Here is a 16,550-nt window from a genome sequence, read left to right as displayed (position 1 = left end):
ACGGAGGTACCAATATGAAGATGAGGTACCAGCAACTGAATGCAGTATGGGGCAGCCCCCCTTCATAAAGCTAGGCATAGAAACTCGTGTGGATTGATTTAGTATTGTAAATGTGTGAAAATAGAACTCATAGGGTTGAAAGACATTCATACTTTAATGGTGTTATGTTTATAAAGTCAAAAATGTTTTTTTTTTTTATCATGGATTAGTAATTAGGCAAGGTACAAAATGCATATTATAAAAACATGATCAGGAAAATGATTAAGTGTTTAACTATACCCAGACAGAAAAGAACTCTACCATTTGTGAAACTGACAAATGCCTTTATTTTGAACAAATGCCTTTAATGAGTAAATTGAATGCATCAAATGAAGAAGCTCTCTGCAGACAGTGGTAGCATGAGTCAGCCCGGAGCAGGAAAGTTTCAAGGCAACAGTGCCCTGCAGAAACTAGATAAGCAGTCTGAAACCAGACAGATAATGAGGCCATGTCTGAGTTTCTAGCCAAGGAACACAGCTGCGTGACCATATTTGGGTAGCGTGGCCTGGAAAATCCAAGGATGGGTGCCAAAATGTATTTCAATTTGAAGGTTTAAGCAGATAAGGAAGGAATAATTGCCTGGTGTGCGAGTAAAGTCAATGGAGAGATTTGCCTGGGCATGTGTTAGAAAAGGGTGGGGGTTTGACTCTCTTTCTCAGAAAGATATAAAAAGAAGCTCAGTTTTCAGCTCGAGGGCCAGAGTTTGTGTCATTGACAACGATGCTGTTTGTGTCAGACTGGCATGAATAAAAACTGAAGTCTTTTATGAACTTAACTCCATCTCCTGCCTGCTGTCTGAGTACTTTTTCTGAAATGCTGAGAGACCCAGAGAGCCCCAGAGAGCCCCAGAGAGCCCCACAATGTCCAGGAGAGCCAGTCAGAGTGAAAGAGGTGTTGAAAAGCAACATCGGGTCTTAGGACTTTGAGAACAAGGGCATGGAGGCATTAGTGTCCAGAGGGGAGCCGTGTGGGTCTGCTTTTAGGTGCTGTGTAGAGACATTTGTGTCCAGAGGAGAGCCAGGCAGGTCTACTTTTAGGTGCTGTGCAGCAGTACATGGAGGCATAAGTGTCCAGAGGGAAGCTGTGTGGGTCCACTTATCGGTGTTGTGTATCAGGGAATGGAGGCATTAGTGTGCGGAGGAGAGCCTTGTGGGTCCGCTTTTCTGTGTTGTGTATCAGGGAATGGAGGCAATAGTGTGCAAAAGGGAGCTCTGTGGGTCCGCTTTTCAGTGTTGTGCACCAGGGCATAGAGGCATTTGTGCCCAGAGGGGTGCCGTGCAGGTCTGCTTTTAGGTGTTGAATTATCTCCAGTGCATGGTTGCATTAGTGTCCAGCGGGGAGCCATGTGGGTCACCTCTTCTTTGTCGTGTATCAGGGAATGGAGGCATTAGTGTGCAGAGGAGAGCCTTGTGGTTCTGCTTTTAGATGTTGTGCACCAGGGCATAGAGGCATTCGTGTGCAGAGGAGAGCCTTGTGGTGTGTGGTTCTAGGGTGCATTGGCTGGGGATGTGGTAGGAAAGCTGATTGTAATACTCTATTGTTTGATGCTTGTTGGAAGGGTTCTTCAGTTGCCCGGTGGGGTAGCTCAGTTGGTACATGTGTAGGGTCTTTGAGCACCGAGGGTGTAAAGCATCTACGGAACAGAGAGAATCTCTCAGATGTTCATTTATTGAAGGAAAAATGAAATTAAATCCCTATCATGCAAAGTCTCAATTCTAAACAAATACAGTGAGGTCCCTTCCATTGCTCCCATTCTGAGCAGGCCATTTAGGCTACACGCGCCCATAATCTTTGGACATTTCCCGCCAATGATCGGGCCCTTGAGCACATTCTCTCTTATCACCCCATGTGTCCCGCTAAGCACGTGTTGCTTGCTCCAGTGTCCTGCACAGCGACCTCTGCACTCACCCATGGGGCCGAGTCCTGTGGCCCTCGAGTACACACCCTCTAATCACCCCCGGTATCCACCTTAGCGCGTGCTGCTTGCTCCAGTGTCCTGGACAGCGACCTCTGCCTTCTACCCTGCTGTTACAGACCTGTGGCCCTTGAGCATGCACCCATCCACCTTGTCCAGCTAAGCGCGTGCTGCTTGCACCTGTACCCTGGGCAGCGACCTCTGTCCTTGCCCATGCGGCTGAGACCTGTGACCCTCGAGCATGCACCCTTTAATCACCCTTGGTGTCCAGCTAAGCGTATGCTGCTTGGTCCAGTACCTCAGACAGCTAGCTCTGCCCTTGCCCATGTGGCTGAGACCTGTGACCTTAGAGCAAGCACCCTCTAATCACCCCCGGTGTCCAGGTAAGCGCGTGCTGCTCGGCTCAGTACCCTGGACAGCGACATCTGTCCTCACCCATGTGGCTGAGACCTGAAACCCTCGAGCACGCACCCTCTAATCACCCCCGCTGTCCAGGTAAGCGCGTGCTACTTGGTTCAGTGTGCTGGATTTCAGTCATTTTGTTGCCTCACTGAAGACATGTTCTTCAGACCCATGACATTTCTTTGTTAAAGTTTTTGATTTTCTGAGTGATGCTCTTGTTTCGTTTTCCTTCTGAAACCCACTCGTCGCAGGGTGCTCGCCGTTTTGGTTCAGTGCCCACCAACCGAGAGAGACCGTCTAAGGCCACGTGGACTCGATGAGGGCATGGCACTCATCTGGACCCACACAATAGACTAAAGCTCAAGTGAACCAGAGGGCGAGAGGCCATTGTTAAGGTGCCCATGAGCGACTGTCTGATTGGTCTGGGAGTAAGTGGGAAAGTGAATGAGTGAGTTCACGACCAGATATGAAGAGTGAATGTGCAAGTGAATGAAAGAATATGTGTGTGAGTGAGTGAGCGGGTCAATACATGAATGGATGAGTGGGGAAGCCAGTGAAAGTGAGTGAGTGGGTGACGGCACAAGTGATGCAGTGAGTATGAAAGTGAGTAAATGTCTGTGAGAGTGAGTCAGATAGTATGTGAGTGAGTGGCCACATTAGTGAGTCAAGGGAATTTTAAAGCACAAAGCCTCAAATGAATTGCTTTTAGGTGCCAGCTGAAATCAGTGGTGGTAGAGTAGACTTTATTCTTGTTTAATTTCCGCCTAAATGCTACTGCACTCCGAGTTGTTGGGAGTTGTTGGGGAAGTGGTATGGCCACAGACCAGCCTCCAATTACTGGTAGAAATCTCAATGCCTGAAGGTTTTACCTGGCAGCTGGTCTCAGGCAGCCTTCAGCTCACCAAATCTATACCTGGGATTACAGCATGATGGTCTCTCAAATTCAGTTTCACTCATCAGGTCAGCCACCCACTCATTCACCAACTCAACCACCTACTCATTCAGTCTTTCTCCAATTCATTCCCACACCAACCCACCAACGCACCAAGGTAATGGTTTATTGAGAAGCCACCCTCAACACGGGGAGTTCCTTCCCTCCCCACTCAAGGTGAGACATAAGAAACTTTTTAACAGATTCTTTTATTCAGCCCTACTTCACAGCCATATCATGCCCCTTGCATCCCTATCCCTGAGCTACCAATGTGCCAAGAACCAGGCCGGTGTACAGGAAATATATACGTGTGTTTACTAAAATTAAAAGTTATAGAAATCACACTGAACTACATGTCTCACCTTTTTGTGGTTCACCATTAACCTCTTGTTACTCAAATCAATTACAGAAATTAGTTAAAAAAACACACAAATCACAATTCTTTACTTTCTAGACATTTCACTTCAAGAAATAATTAAACTGATCATTAACCCAAACAATTATAAATTTAGTGCGTTGCAATTTTAATTTTCCTGCAGACTTAAAAGGCTAGCAGTAGGGTTTCAAAATTGGTACCAATACATATGGCAATTATGATTTCACCCACACTTTTGGTTTAAAATAAACACAAGGTATTTAGCGGTTTGTTTTTCAGACCCCCTACTTTGGCCTGTGTTGGAGAAGTGGACAGAAAGATGGGAAGACATCCCCTTTCCTTAAAGAAGTCCAGCCCTAAAGGACAGAAAGGATTACCCAATTAAATGATAGGCTACAGTTTTCAGCGCACACTGCAAAGTGAGCTTTGTTAATTTTGAATTTTAACAAAATTCACCCTGTAGTGGTCTGCCAAATGGGGAATTAATTACATTCATATTTTTAGTTAAATATGCTAAGGATCTACACAGATTCCCACTCCCCCTCCGGGCTCACTATGAAGGGAAAGGATTTAAGGCAAGCAGACTCCTGCCACCTTTTGGTTTCACAGGGCTCAGTTCTACTTACATAGCAAGCCTCTCTTTAAAGTTCAGGAAAGCCTGCTCTGTTTCAGGTTACTCTGGAAAGATAGCGCATGGGTTTGGTCACTCCAGTCTCAAAAATACCCTCCCGCTCTCCACCATAGTGCCCAGTCAGCTTTGAGGCCTTCCAAGAAATAGACAGCCCCACCCACATGCACTCTCAGCAATCTCTCCATGTGTTTTCTTGCAGCTGTCAGGTGGTAAGTTTAAGAAGCCCTCCTCATGGTACATTTACACATCTCTCTCCCCTCCTCCTAGTGCAGTCCTCCTTATATAGCAGTGATGACACCACCAATTTTACAATCAAGGGGAAGTACCCTGCAAGAGGTCACCCACATACGATTGGACAGTTGCCATTCTCTCTCCTCCAAAACCCAGCATCCCCGTCAGGATTGGTTTAGGAGTGTGGAGCAGCTTAATTTACAAGCCCCATTTGTTCTCATGTGAAATTTTTATAAAATCTAGTAATGTGACAAAACCTTATAATTCTATGAATAACTGCCATCATATTCGTATTTTCTGATTCCACTAATCATGGGGAATTAAATAAGATGAAAGCCAGGTCCACACCATTTTGCACAGCAGTGTGGCACCTTTCTTCCCTTTTCACAAAAAGTATAACAGTTATGAATATATACCTTATTACCCATATTTCCAATTTCACCCTCCACCCGTTCACCAACTCTCACATTTGGAATAGTTTTAGATTAGCCAGAAACACATCTTATATGGCCATTACAGTTCCCTGAGTCACAGTTGGATGAATTTTATATCTCCAAACTTGCTTGCAAATTACCTAAATAATTATATATAAATGAAGAAAATATACCTTATGGTTGCTGGGAAAAAATGCCTGAGTTATAATAGTCCTTTTAAAATTAATTGTAAATCTTCATGTGGGACAAATGGCAAATCTCCTGCCTTCGGGCCATATGGTCTCACTGGGTCAGCCTGTAACCATAGTGTGCATTATTCTCTTTGTGTTTGCAACTTGCTTTTTAAAGTTGGTTCCCAGTTTGAAGTTGTAGCCCTCAGTCTTCACACCTTTTAGTCATATTCCAGCCAAGGGGAACTTGTTCTGCAGTAACTGCCTTCAGATCCAGCAAGTCTGGGGAACACTGGGCTTTCCACACCTTTAGCAGGACACACTTCATTGCAGCAGTTGTAATTAGAAGGGGGATGTCACTTTTCAGTGGGGGAGTTCATGGTGACATGTGTCCAACAGCCAACAGCATGGTTTGCCCAGAGACACTTTTTCATGAAAACAAAGTGGCTTTTCAAATATTACCGGTATTTTGTATGTGAAAGATAATATGCATTACATTTTGTTAACACGCACCATGTCTTTTTCCCTGAAATGTTTTCTCTTAGCATTGGTACATTTTCACATTTAAACTGCAGATACACATGTTGCACTGTGTTTTGGAGTCAGTGTTTAAAAATCCTAGTTTTCAGGTGAAAGGAACTCCAGTTTTCCCTTGCAACCACAAGCAAAGCGGTTTTTGTGTCAGTGTTGAACAATGCTGCTTTTTAAGTGAAAGGGACTTCTGTTTGGGGCCGTTGAATGCACTCCGGATACCTACTCACTCATTCTCCAAACTGCCACTGACTAAGTTAGTCACCTTCTCACTCATTCTCCAGTTTCACACTGAATTGCCATCGCGCAACTACTCATTCATTCATTGTTCAAGCCACTCAATCACTAACCAATTCATCCACCTACTGATTTATTAATTTCCCAATTTAGAACTCACTAGGTCACCCACCTACTCATGCACAAAGTCTCCCAGTCACCCTCTCACTCACCAAGGCATCCATGTATTTTCTTACACATCGGCCCAGCCAACCACTCACTCCCAAAGTCACTTCTGCTCACTCACTCATTCTACAAGTCACCCAACCAAACAGAGAGTCAACATCTTTCTCTGTCTTTCTACAAGTTACTCACTGAGTAGCCCACCTACTCACTTACTCATTTGACACATCACTCTCTCACTCACCAAGGATACCACCTACTCACTCACTCATGCACTTATTTTTCTAATCACCCTCTAACTCACCAAGTAATCCACTCATGAATTCTCCAAATGACCCTCTTAATTCACCAGATCACTCACTTACTGGCACACTGATTCTCACTCTTTGCCAGGTGCTTGGCCTCGATGCCCTGGATGGCACACACCAAAGCCTGGGTCCCTAGGTGCTGAATAGTATCTTCCTACATCCATGCCAATTCAAACTAGCTCTGTCCTGGCCTTGGGGCACTCATGGAAATACAGGGGTGCACACATCAAACAACTGAGCCCCTTGAGTGACTTTCGCTTATCAGCATTCACGCCCGTCATGCTGTTTTTTGCAATTTATTATAATTAGGGTATTTATTGAGCGCCAACCTAGCTTCAGGAACAACGGAGTGCTTTGCAATCATAGGGTGCAGAAGAAAGTTAGGGAGCAGAGAAACTAGAGAGTGGGGCTCTAGCAACAGGTGAGGGAGGGACATTGCCAGCAATGGATCTAAAAGTAACAAGGGAAGGTTACTGGAGCTTTATAAAAAGCCCATCTAAATGTGAAAGTATGCGTTCCATGTAATTACCTTTAAATGGGGGTAACATATCTCAAATCTGCTTTACCAAAAATAAAGGGTTGAGGATAGGGATGAGGCAGAGCCTAATGTGAATAGTGGGTAGTGGGCAGCTGGGAAGGGGGGGGGATTTAATCCTGGCTCGACAAGATCATGTGATCCTGGGAAAATATTGCAAGCACCCTCCGCCACAGGTTATGCCAATATCGGGGTCACTTAGAGACAAGCTGACCATCATTGCTGAGCGCTGCATTAAAAAGGCTGAAATCTCCCATTGAACTGTGAATTGGATAAGTGTATCTGGATCCTGACCTTGCAGCCCTCTGGTTTGAGGAATGCTAGGGATGAATGATTGGTTTGGTTTCGAAGATATGCTTAAATATATATATATAAAGCTAGAGATCGAATTTGGGGGGAACTGTTGATAACACAGCCAACAGACACAACCTTAAGGTCGGGTCCCCCATGAAAAGTGCATTTTACTCTGAACAAAGATCCTTTGAAATCTGAACTCCAGGCTTTTTGGAGCTGGGCCTACCAAGAAGAAAGTCTGGTTGTCAATTAGTTGCTGATAACAGGTCCTGCAGAAGTAACCTTGAGGTTAAGTGTACCATAAAACTGTACATTAAGCAATGAGCAAGGCCTTTGAAGCCAAGTAGAAGAACATTTTAAGACAAAGACGGATAAATCAGATGGATGGTCACATGGTTTCAGGGAAATGGAAACCTACCTATTGAGGCCATGTTATGCCCTGCCAGAGAAGCTGCATGTGTCCGATAGAGCCCTCCCTGGGTTCAAATTAAACAGGAGAAAAGCGCATTGCGACCCTGTAAAAACGAAATGTGTGTTATGTACATAGTTTAAGCTATGTGAAAATGTATGATTTTTCCCATTTACATACACCTGAGTAATGGGAGAGTTGGCACAGCGGTTGATCATGAAAATAAAACCACTAAAAAATTGTAACTCCGCTCAGGAAGGGCATGCTGAAGTAAAATTAGTTTGGCCATATTTGAATATACATAGTTCTTTTTTAGTGAATATATATATATATATAAATATATATATATATATATATATATATATATATATATATATATATATATATATATATATATATATTCACTAAAAAAGAACTTTGTTAAAGGAATGTTATTGTTAAGTTGTCCTAATAAAAACCTGTGAAATTCAGTAAAAAGAACTTTGTTAATGGGATGTTATGGTTCCAAGTAAAACCGAAAAACCCTGGAAATTCGCCAGTTATGGTAAGCTAAGCCACCATAACTCGCACCACAACCGTGCACTGCTAAGACTAACACCCAGGACATCAAATATGACATCACAAATGTCATTGATGACATCACTGATGACATCACATGTCTAGGTCCCTCTTATTTTGTTCACTGACATATCTAAGCCAGGTGGCTTTATTCACTGTCAGTCAGGAATTAAAAAAATAAAAAGTACTATATTTGTAGACCTTACCCTTCTCATATATTCTTACAATACTTCCTTAAGGTACAGTTACATCATATGATACATATACATAGGAGAAGAAGGAATCGTGAAACAGTAGAATATTTTGTAAGCATTAAGTTAAATAGTCTGGGTACGGACACTTTCTAGTAAAACGTCAGCATTTTTGCTTACTTCATGTTCCCTGTATATGCCTCTATTTGTATGCATTGTGGCCTCTTTATGTTTTATGTGTAAAAGTACAATTATGCAGTGAAGGATGCAATCGTAGGAACTTATGTTTCACAGTATGCAAAAAGCTGTAATGGAAACATTTATTTTTTCACTATTCAACATGGGAAGATTTTCTATATGGCAGATCTGTGCCGCATGCAGCAGACAATGCCTACGTCTCTGCATGAGTTCATTCATATACTGAAAGAACTCAGTAATGCAATAATATTTCTAGCAATGTATTGCTTATGGAACTATTTGGCATATACTTTTCTGGCAATATTATAATGGCAATCCCTTCTGGAGGCTGTCCATGAAAAGTAAATGCACGTGTGATGTCATCAGTGACATCATCAATGCCATTTGTGACAGACAGGCAGCCGGTCACAAGCAGTTGCATCTGGCGTGGAAAAAAGTCATCACTCGGCATTTGGAATCCATGGCAAGCACAGTACGGCAGGATGTAGCTGGTCGAGAAACGTTAATGAAAGCACGTATCAATACCCAACCTTTACCAAACAATTTTAAAATTAAAAACAAGAATGTGGAAACTAATAGACACATCAAAGTGGTCATACATGACATTTTAATGAAATATTAGCGTAGAACATGGGTAAATGTAGTCATAGCCAGCAAACGCTGAGAATCTGCACTCTCCGTAAGTGAGAAAAAAATAACAACTGCACAGAAATTTACTGCTTCATTTATATTGTCAAAATTATTGTTTTTGTATTAAAAAATGTAAACTCGGTCCGGTGTACAGTCCTCAAAATTAAACTTACATGATGTGTACTGCCTCCATTGTTTTCGGTAAAGTCAGACAGCAATGTATCTGCACCAAAGAATATTCGTGAAGTGATATTTCATGTGCCTTACAAACGTTTTTGAAACATAAACTTATCAAATATTATGTTTTGCAAACGTTCACTCCCTGAATTCTTACTAAATTTTCCCTTTAGCTCAAGATCAAAAAACAATTGACCCTTATGGTTCAGTTGGATGCGTGGGCCTACTGAGCTTGCAATCAAAAAAGGAAAGCAAGTTACCTTCACTCAGAATGCAAATACATTCTCACTTTGCAACAACATATGAGAATCCATTAATGAGAACCGCTACTCCCATACACTTGTAGAACTGCTGTTTCCATCAAACAGTGCAGGTGGCTGGCTCAGATATGAAACTCTAGGGCGCCAGTCTGACTGCAATATTACTGGAAATGCATTGTAACACAGACTAGTAATTCTTCGCCGTAAATGGAGCACCAACTTCCAATTTACCGTATGATTTTGGTGACAAGAAAACACCACTTTTGACTTACTGCTGCCACATCCCATTCCAGCCTCATTAACGCTCACCTTCCAAAACAGTATTTCATAAGGGAAACAAGTGAAGTGGTGTCTTGTGTTATATGTGTTACCGGCGATGTCCGCATACACCAAAACACGAAAGAAACATGGCGGGCGCAGCGAAAGATCCGACACACTTCACGCTGTTCCACAACCAATCAGTGAAGGCGCTACATGTCCGCGGACATGACGCTATGGATTAGGCGATCAATTTCTTGTCCGCGGAGCGAACAGGGAAGTGTGACCGCAGAGCGGACATAGATATCACTAATTTTTAGAGACATCATTTTTGGTCGTTTTAAAAAAAACTACTGGACGTAGTGTCAGCAAATTTACAAAAGCACGCTTTCAGGACCAAGCCCCTGCCCCTGCCTCAAATTTGGTGAAAATCCGTCCAGCGGCTTGGCCTGTAGGTGTGCGCAAATGTTTTCCCCCATTCAGTCTATGGGAAAAAAGACATTTTGGGTCCCCCCCTATAAGTTTTACCCCCCTGGACCAAACATCACCAAACTGTGCAGACAAATTCAGGGTGGCTGATATACCTTTTCTGCAAAGTTTGGTGAGGATTCGTCCAGGGGGAGCAGAGTTATAAGCCACCCAAAAAGTGCTCTTCCTATGGAAACAGCAACTTAACCATAACTACACGGCCACTACCGTGTAATATATATATATATATATGTACATATATATATACATATATATATATATATATATATATATATATATATATATATATATATATATCATCATGGGGTTATTTGAAAGAGCAAGGGAGTTGTTGCAGTATGAGATTTTTCAGAACAAAAGATGCACAAATCCGTGTAAATTTGAAATTATGTATCTATTCCTCTCCCTCAGGATACATCATACATATCTCCCAACCCCTGGTCCTATGAGAAGCTAGTGGTTGTTCTAGTGGGAGGAGAAGGGAATGTGCGAGCCAATCCTAACTGGGAGAATTATGACAGGGTTGCTGTGTCACTAGCCCTTGAAAAGGCTATGTTTGCATCAGAACAGGGATTTTTGTGAATTATTCTGGGAGCGAGCTGCTGCTGGTCTCTTGCGAGAAACAACTAGCAGAGAGGCCTCAATCTTTGCATTGGAGACAGTGGCTGGGACATAGAGAAGCTAGCTCAGACCCAAACCAGAGGAGCAGAAGGAGTCTGGGTGCAGGAGAAAATCTTTTACTGAAAGCCCTTGACCAGACCTGTGCTGCCCTCAGAGGAGCCCTGTTGTTTTGCCTGACCAAAGCCTCACATTTAAGTAGATATACCAAAGCCACTTTTAATAACCAATTACAATTACAATTACACCATTTGTGTGGGGGGCCACCTGCCTTTATCCCTTTCCATGGGTGGGTAGAGTGGGGTGAAACTGGGTAGGCCCTTCGCACAATTTATTGAAATTTATTCAAACTTATTTCATCATTTGAAAACCACGCCTCTGTTGAAATTGTATTGTATTGGGAGAAGCCATCCTTAAAACTTTCCATTAAAGTGTGGTGGATGGGGAGAAACTGTGTACATCCTTAGCACATTTGATTTAAGTAAATCAATTACTTCCTACATAGAAAATTACGAAATGAGGGTTGTTAAATTCGAAACTAAAAATAGCTCATGTTCTCTGTGTTAGAGCTGGTATAGCCCTTAAAGACCTGGTTGACTGTCTCTGAAATCCTCGACTTCCACATAGAAAGGGGGGAGTGTGCATCATCCCAAAAAGGAAGTCATCCACGAAACATCACCTTTCCAGTCAGTGTGGAGGTTGCAAAAATAACATTCTTCATTCATTTCAAATCAGAATTACAAGGTATTGCCTCTCATCTGTCTGTGGGTACAAAAACAAAATGTCCCTTTTGTTTCCCATTTTTCTCTGACCCAAAGTTATAAAGCCCTGCCTTTTATTTTCAAGTGCGTTGAAAATCGTTTTTCATTGGGGTTCCCTTTTCCCAACCTTGCCTTTTAAATAACAAGCCCAAAGCGATTTCTCCCATTGAATTCCTTTCCCAAACAGCACCTTTTTAAATGAGCAGCAAAACGATGTTTCCATTTTGCTCACACTCCTTGCACCTTGACTTTCAATCAAAGAGGTCATATTTAGTTGAGGCCTGGAGGGTGGGGCTGCTGGGAGAAATGTATTGTTTAAATTAAGTTATTTCTGTGAATCTTGTATGGTTTTGGGAACGTGTTCTATTGGTTACCTTGAAATTAAATATGTGTAAGCTATTATTGCATGTTTCAAAATGTCACCTTTGTTTTTTTATATTACACAGTTATTGTGTGATCTTGGGTGTTGCCACAGCATTGGTGGCTGATGTTAGCATTGTGTCAAATATTAAACAAATAAATATATATTTTTAATACACACCGGCCTGGTTCCTAGTCCATTGGTAGCACACAGAATTTGTTGGGTTTGGGTGCAAGACGGGTTGGAAGCCTCACCAAATTGACTTTGATAAACAGTGCTTTATTGTGCACCACCTTGCTTCGGGGGAAAGGAACTCCCTGAGTTGAGTGTGACCGTGTAATAAAGTGCGACAATATCTACTCGTGCAAAATGTAGCCAATAGCCCTACATATTGAAACAAATTAATTCAGCTGATGAAATGCAGCCCGTAGGTATGGGTTTAAACTCCATGATCTTCCTGCACCTCACCTTTCATGTCTGCTGAGGGGTGAGGACTGGGAACATACCTCTGCCCTTGCACGCTTTTGTGTGATGGCACCCAGCCGCGTGCCATGTTTTCAGACGGGTGATGGGCTTTAAACCCACACTTCCTTTTTGAAAGAGGCACTCCAGGAAAGGAGCTTGTCCTTTTTCTGTGCACTTTTTCCACTTGGAGTTCAAAGTGTCTTGGAACAGCAGCAGGGGCAGAGGTCACTCCTTTCCTGCACTGCATGACATGTCGCCTGCCCTGCACTGTGCCACAGAGCACACCATGCCATGTGATGCCTGCAGGCCACTGCCCGCATGAATAACCCTCAGACTGGGAATACAGAAGTTGATTTTCTAAATAAATAGTAAAAGGGGCAGGGGAATAGTACTGTTTAGTATGGGATTGTAAGGGGGTCAGTGGGAAGATATAGACACTGGAGCCCCCATTAAAGGGGCGCAAAATGTTTTTAAAACCGCACCATCGTAATTTTTATTTTGAGAAACGATTTCTTTGAAAGGGCAAGGGTTAATTGTGAATGTGCAATTTGAGAATGGCGAGTGCAAGCTTTGGCACATTTTCTCAAGTTTAGTCCAGGTTTATTGCGGCAAGGATTGACATCTGGCAGGGGTGTAGGAGCACTGGCTTTTTTGATTTTTATTAAGTAATAAAATGATGCAGGTAATTCCATCTCTGAAAGGGCAATCTGCTAATCAGATCTCCCTCTCAAAGGCTCCATGCCAAAAGTACAGTGTGCACCTGTGCCCTGCTGCACCAGTCTCCTGATCTGCAGCGCCTGTTCTACCAGTGTCACAGAGCAGGTTCAGCGGTCACAGCTGCCCTCTCCCCAGCTTCAGTGACACCCAAGTCTCTGCTTGTAAGATATGCACTGCTGTTCCAAAATCCTATCATTAGGAGTCTAAAGCCTGTTGCCAGAATAATCTTTAAATATAAGCCATAACTGATCTGTGGTATGGAGGATGGTATTCTCATCATTATTGCAGTCACAGCTATTTGATATCACACGTGTCAGCCCTGTGAGCCTATGCTCAGCTGTGGAAGGGTAATGTGTATTTTCCATAGACAGGCTGGACCTTACCATTCCTGGCAGGACTGTAGCCTTGGGGGATTGCCTCTCTTTGTTCCTTTGTAAAGGTAGCTAACGCCCTTCCCAGAAGACAGTCACTCCACAGGAAGCAATGCAGGAATTAAAGGGCACACCCATTACCAAAAAGGCTTGACCTCACATGAGTGGGCTGCACTTCAAAGGACCTTTGATGCTATTGAGAAGGGAAGGGGTCAGGATTAGTGTAGACGGGGAGCTCGGTACAGTTGACAGAGGATTCTGTCATATTGTTTCTCGCTGCCTCTATCTCTCCTTCCTGTCTAATCCACTTGCTTTACCACGAAACATGTTGGGTATGATGTCAGAAGGGCAAAGTCCACTTTTCTTTAGTCCAATGACCTGTGGACTTTCACCTTTAAAAGAAGTGGCCTCCCACCACTTCTGGAAGAACACCTGTGAAGGATTCATTGGATGTCTTTTGGGAGAGTTGGACTTTCCAAAGTCCTCAACCACTGACTCAAAGAAGAAGAAGTCCAAGCAAGAGGTCCACTCCTAGGGCATATTGGGTTGAACATTGCTGTGGACCAGGACCTGCCATGTTGCACCACAGCCCGGCCTCCAGGCACCAACTCCCTATTCCTCTCTGAATGGGCCGACCTCTGCTCTTCCTTACTTTCATCCACTTCTAACCTCCTCCTCATACCCTGTTGGGTGATTTCAACATTCAACTGGACTCCTCTTGCTCTGCTTCACTCTATTCATTGACCTCTGCTCCTCGCTTTCTGTCTCCATTCTCCCTCTCAGCCAACCCACATGGGTGGGCACACTCTGGATCCCCTCATACACTCTGACCTTACTCTCTCTCCCCCATTAGTCACCCCTCTCTCCTGGTCTGACCACTCTCTCCTCTCATCTGGGTCCCATTGGCCCCCTGACCGCCCCCCTGAAGGTCCAACCAACCTCGTTCACTAATGTCCGCCTGATGAAACGAGTGACTGCGGCTGCCTTCGCATTCACCTTCAACCCCCCTCACTCCCCCCACCTCTGACTCTAACTCTGACTATGCCCTCAGCAACCTCCATCTTTCTATCACCAACACTCTTGACATTCTTGACCCAGTCATAAGGATCCACCTGAAACCAGCCTCTAGGCGTAACACTTGGTACAACGCTGAACTTGCAGCACTGAGCAGAACAGAAGTGGCTAACCTCAGGCTCATCTTCTGGCAAACTGGCCTACCATCTGCTCCAAACGCAATACAAACTCATCATCCCTGCAATGAACGAGCCCACATTCAGCCACAGGTCTCCAGAACATCCAATAACTTGACAGAACTTTTCAAAATCTGCAGTGAACTAGCCAATCCCTCTGCAGTCTACTCCTCCTCTTCTCCTTTCCAAGCCCTCTGTAATGCACTGGCATCTCACTTTGCCATCCAAACTCAGGACATTTTGACCACCATTTCTTCACTCCCTCACAACCCATCCCACATCCCCCATCCCACCCGTTCCTCCTCCTTCCTCCTTCTCCTCCTTTGCTCCTGTGACACCTGTAGAAGCTACCAGAGTTGTCCGCTCTATGAAGGCATCTTCTTCACAAGTCTCCCCTTGCTCATCCAGGACCATCAAGGATAACATTGGCTCTCTTGCCCCTGCACTCACTGATTTCTGCAATCACTCTTTTGCCACTGGATCTTTCTTCTCCTCCCCTAAGCAATCCCTTATGTACCCACTCCTGAAAAAACCTTCATCTGATCCTACCTGCCCTGCCAACTACTGCCCTACTTCCATCACCCCCTACCCGGGGAAGCAGCTTAAGAAGCTGGCATTGCCACAACTCAACTCTCACACTGAACTTGTTGGTGGCCTCCATGACCATCAATCTGCATTCTGAGTATCCAGAGGCACGGAAACTGCTCTTCTGAACACCCACGGAGAACTGCTCGAATCTCGGGACTTCAACTCCCCCGCTGCCTTATCCTTTTCAATCTCTTCTCTGCATTTGACACTGTTAACCATTGCATCCTCATACAAAGGCTCCACGATACACTTGGTATCTCAGAATGGGCACTGGATTGGCTGTCTTCTATCATCACTAACCACTCTTCCCAAGTCCTCCTGAGCCCCCCCTCCTCTCCTTCCATCTCCACCTGTGGTGTCGCCCAGGGCTCTATACTTTCCCCCTGGCTCTTTAACATCTACCTTGTTCTCCTTGCAGACCTCATCTCCTCTTTCTCCTCCAACTTCCAGTGTTACGCAGTTGACACACAGCTTGTGCGCTTATGGTCCTTAAATAGGTAGCATATCGTGCAGTAGATGGGATGCAGAGTAGCTCTTACACCAAATAATCAGCCCAGGAAGAAGGAAAAGTCATCAACTGTTTTATTATCAATTGTCTAAAACAGGGAGTTACACCGAACGTCAACGGACGTCGCACGGCATAATCTCGTTCGAGAACTCTCAAAGGATTTAATAAAAAATTACATTTATATAGTAAAAACTCATCATACGTGACATCATACTACCTGTCAAACTGTAAAACGTATGCAGGGTTATGGTTGGCTCAAGGGGAACCTCTAAGTATACTTTCTATAAGGGATCAGGATGTGATTGGGTCTCTACAGTCAGGCGGAAAACTTAGGACCACCCCTAATGCAAGTCATCTTCAACAGTTATTTGACACACAGCTCATCATTGACTATAAAAATATAAGGCTCTTTGTTATATTGCCTGCTACAATTGGTTGGCACGTTTGTGCAACTTCTGGAACATTTGTCTCACTAGCAGCACGTTAGCTGGTACCTGAGGTGTCAGTGGGTGGACTTTGACCGTGTTTCCCCACCCAATTAGCCCAACAGCTCTCATCATCCATGCCTTCTGCCATGGAGATTGCCTTTAAACTTAGCCTTGAAA

The sequence above is a fragment of the Ambystoma mexicanum genome, chromosome 11 (genome assembly GCF_040938575.1).
Source record: "Ambystoma mexicanum isolate Mex_15411 chromosome 11, UKY_AmexF1_1, whole genome shotgun sequence".
NCBI lineage: Eukaryota > Metazoa > Chordata > Amphibia > Caudata > Ambystomatidae > Ambystoma > Ambystoma mexicanum.
Note: the sequence above shows the minus strand (reverse complement) of the source record.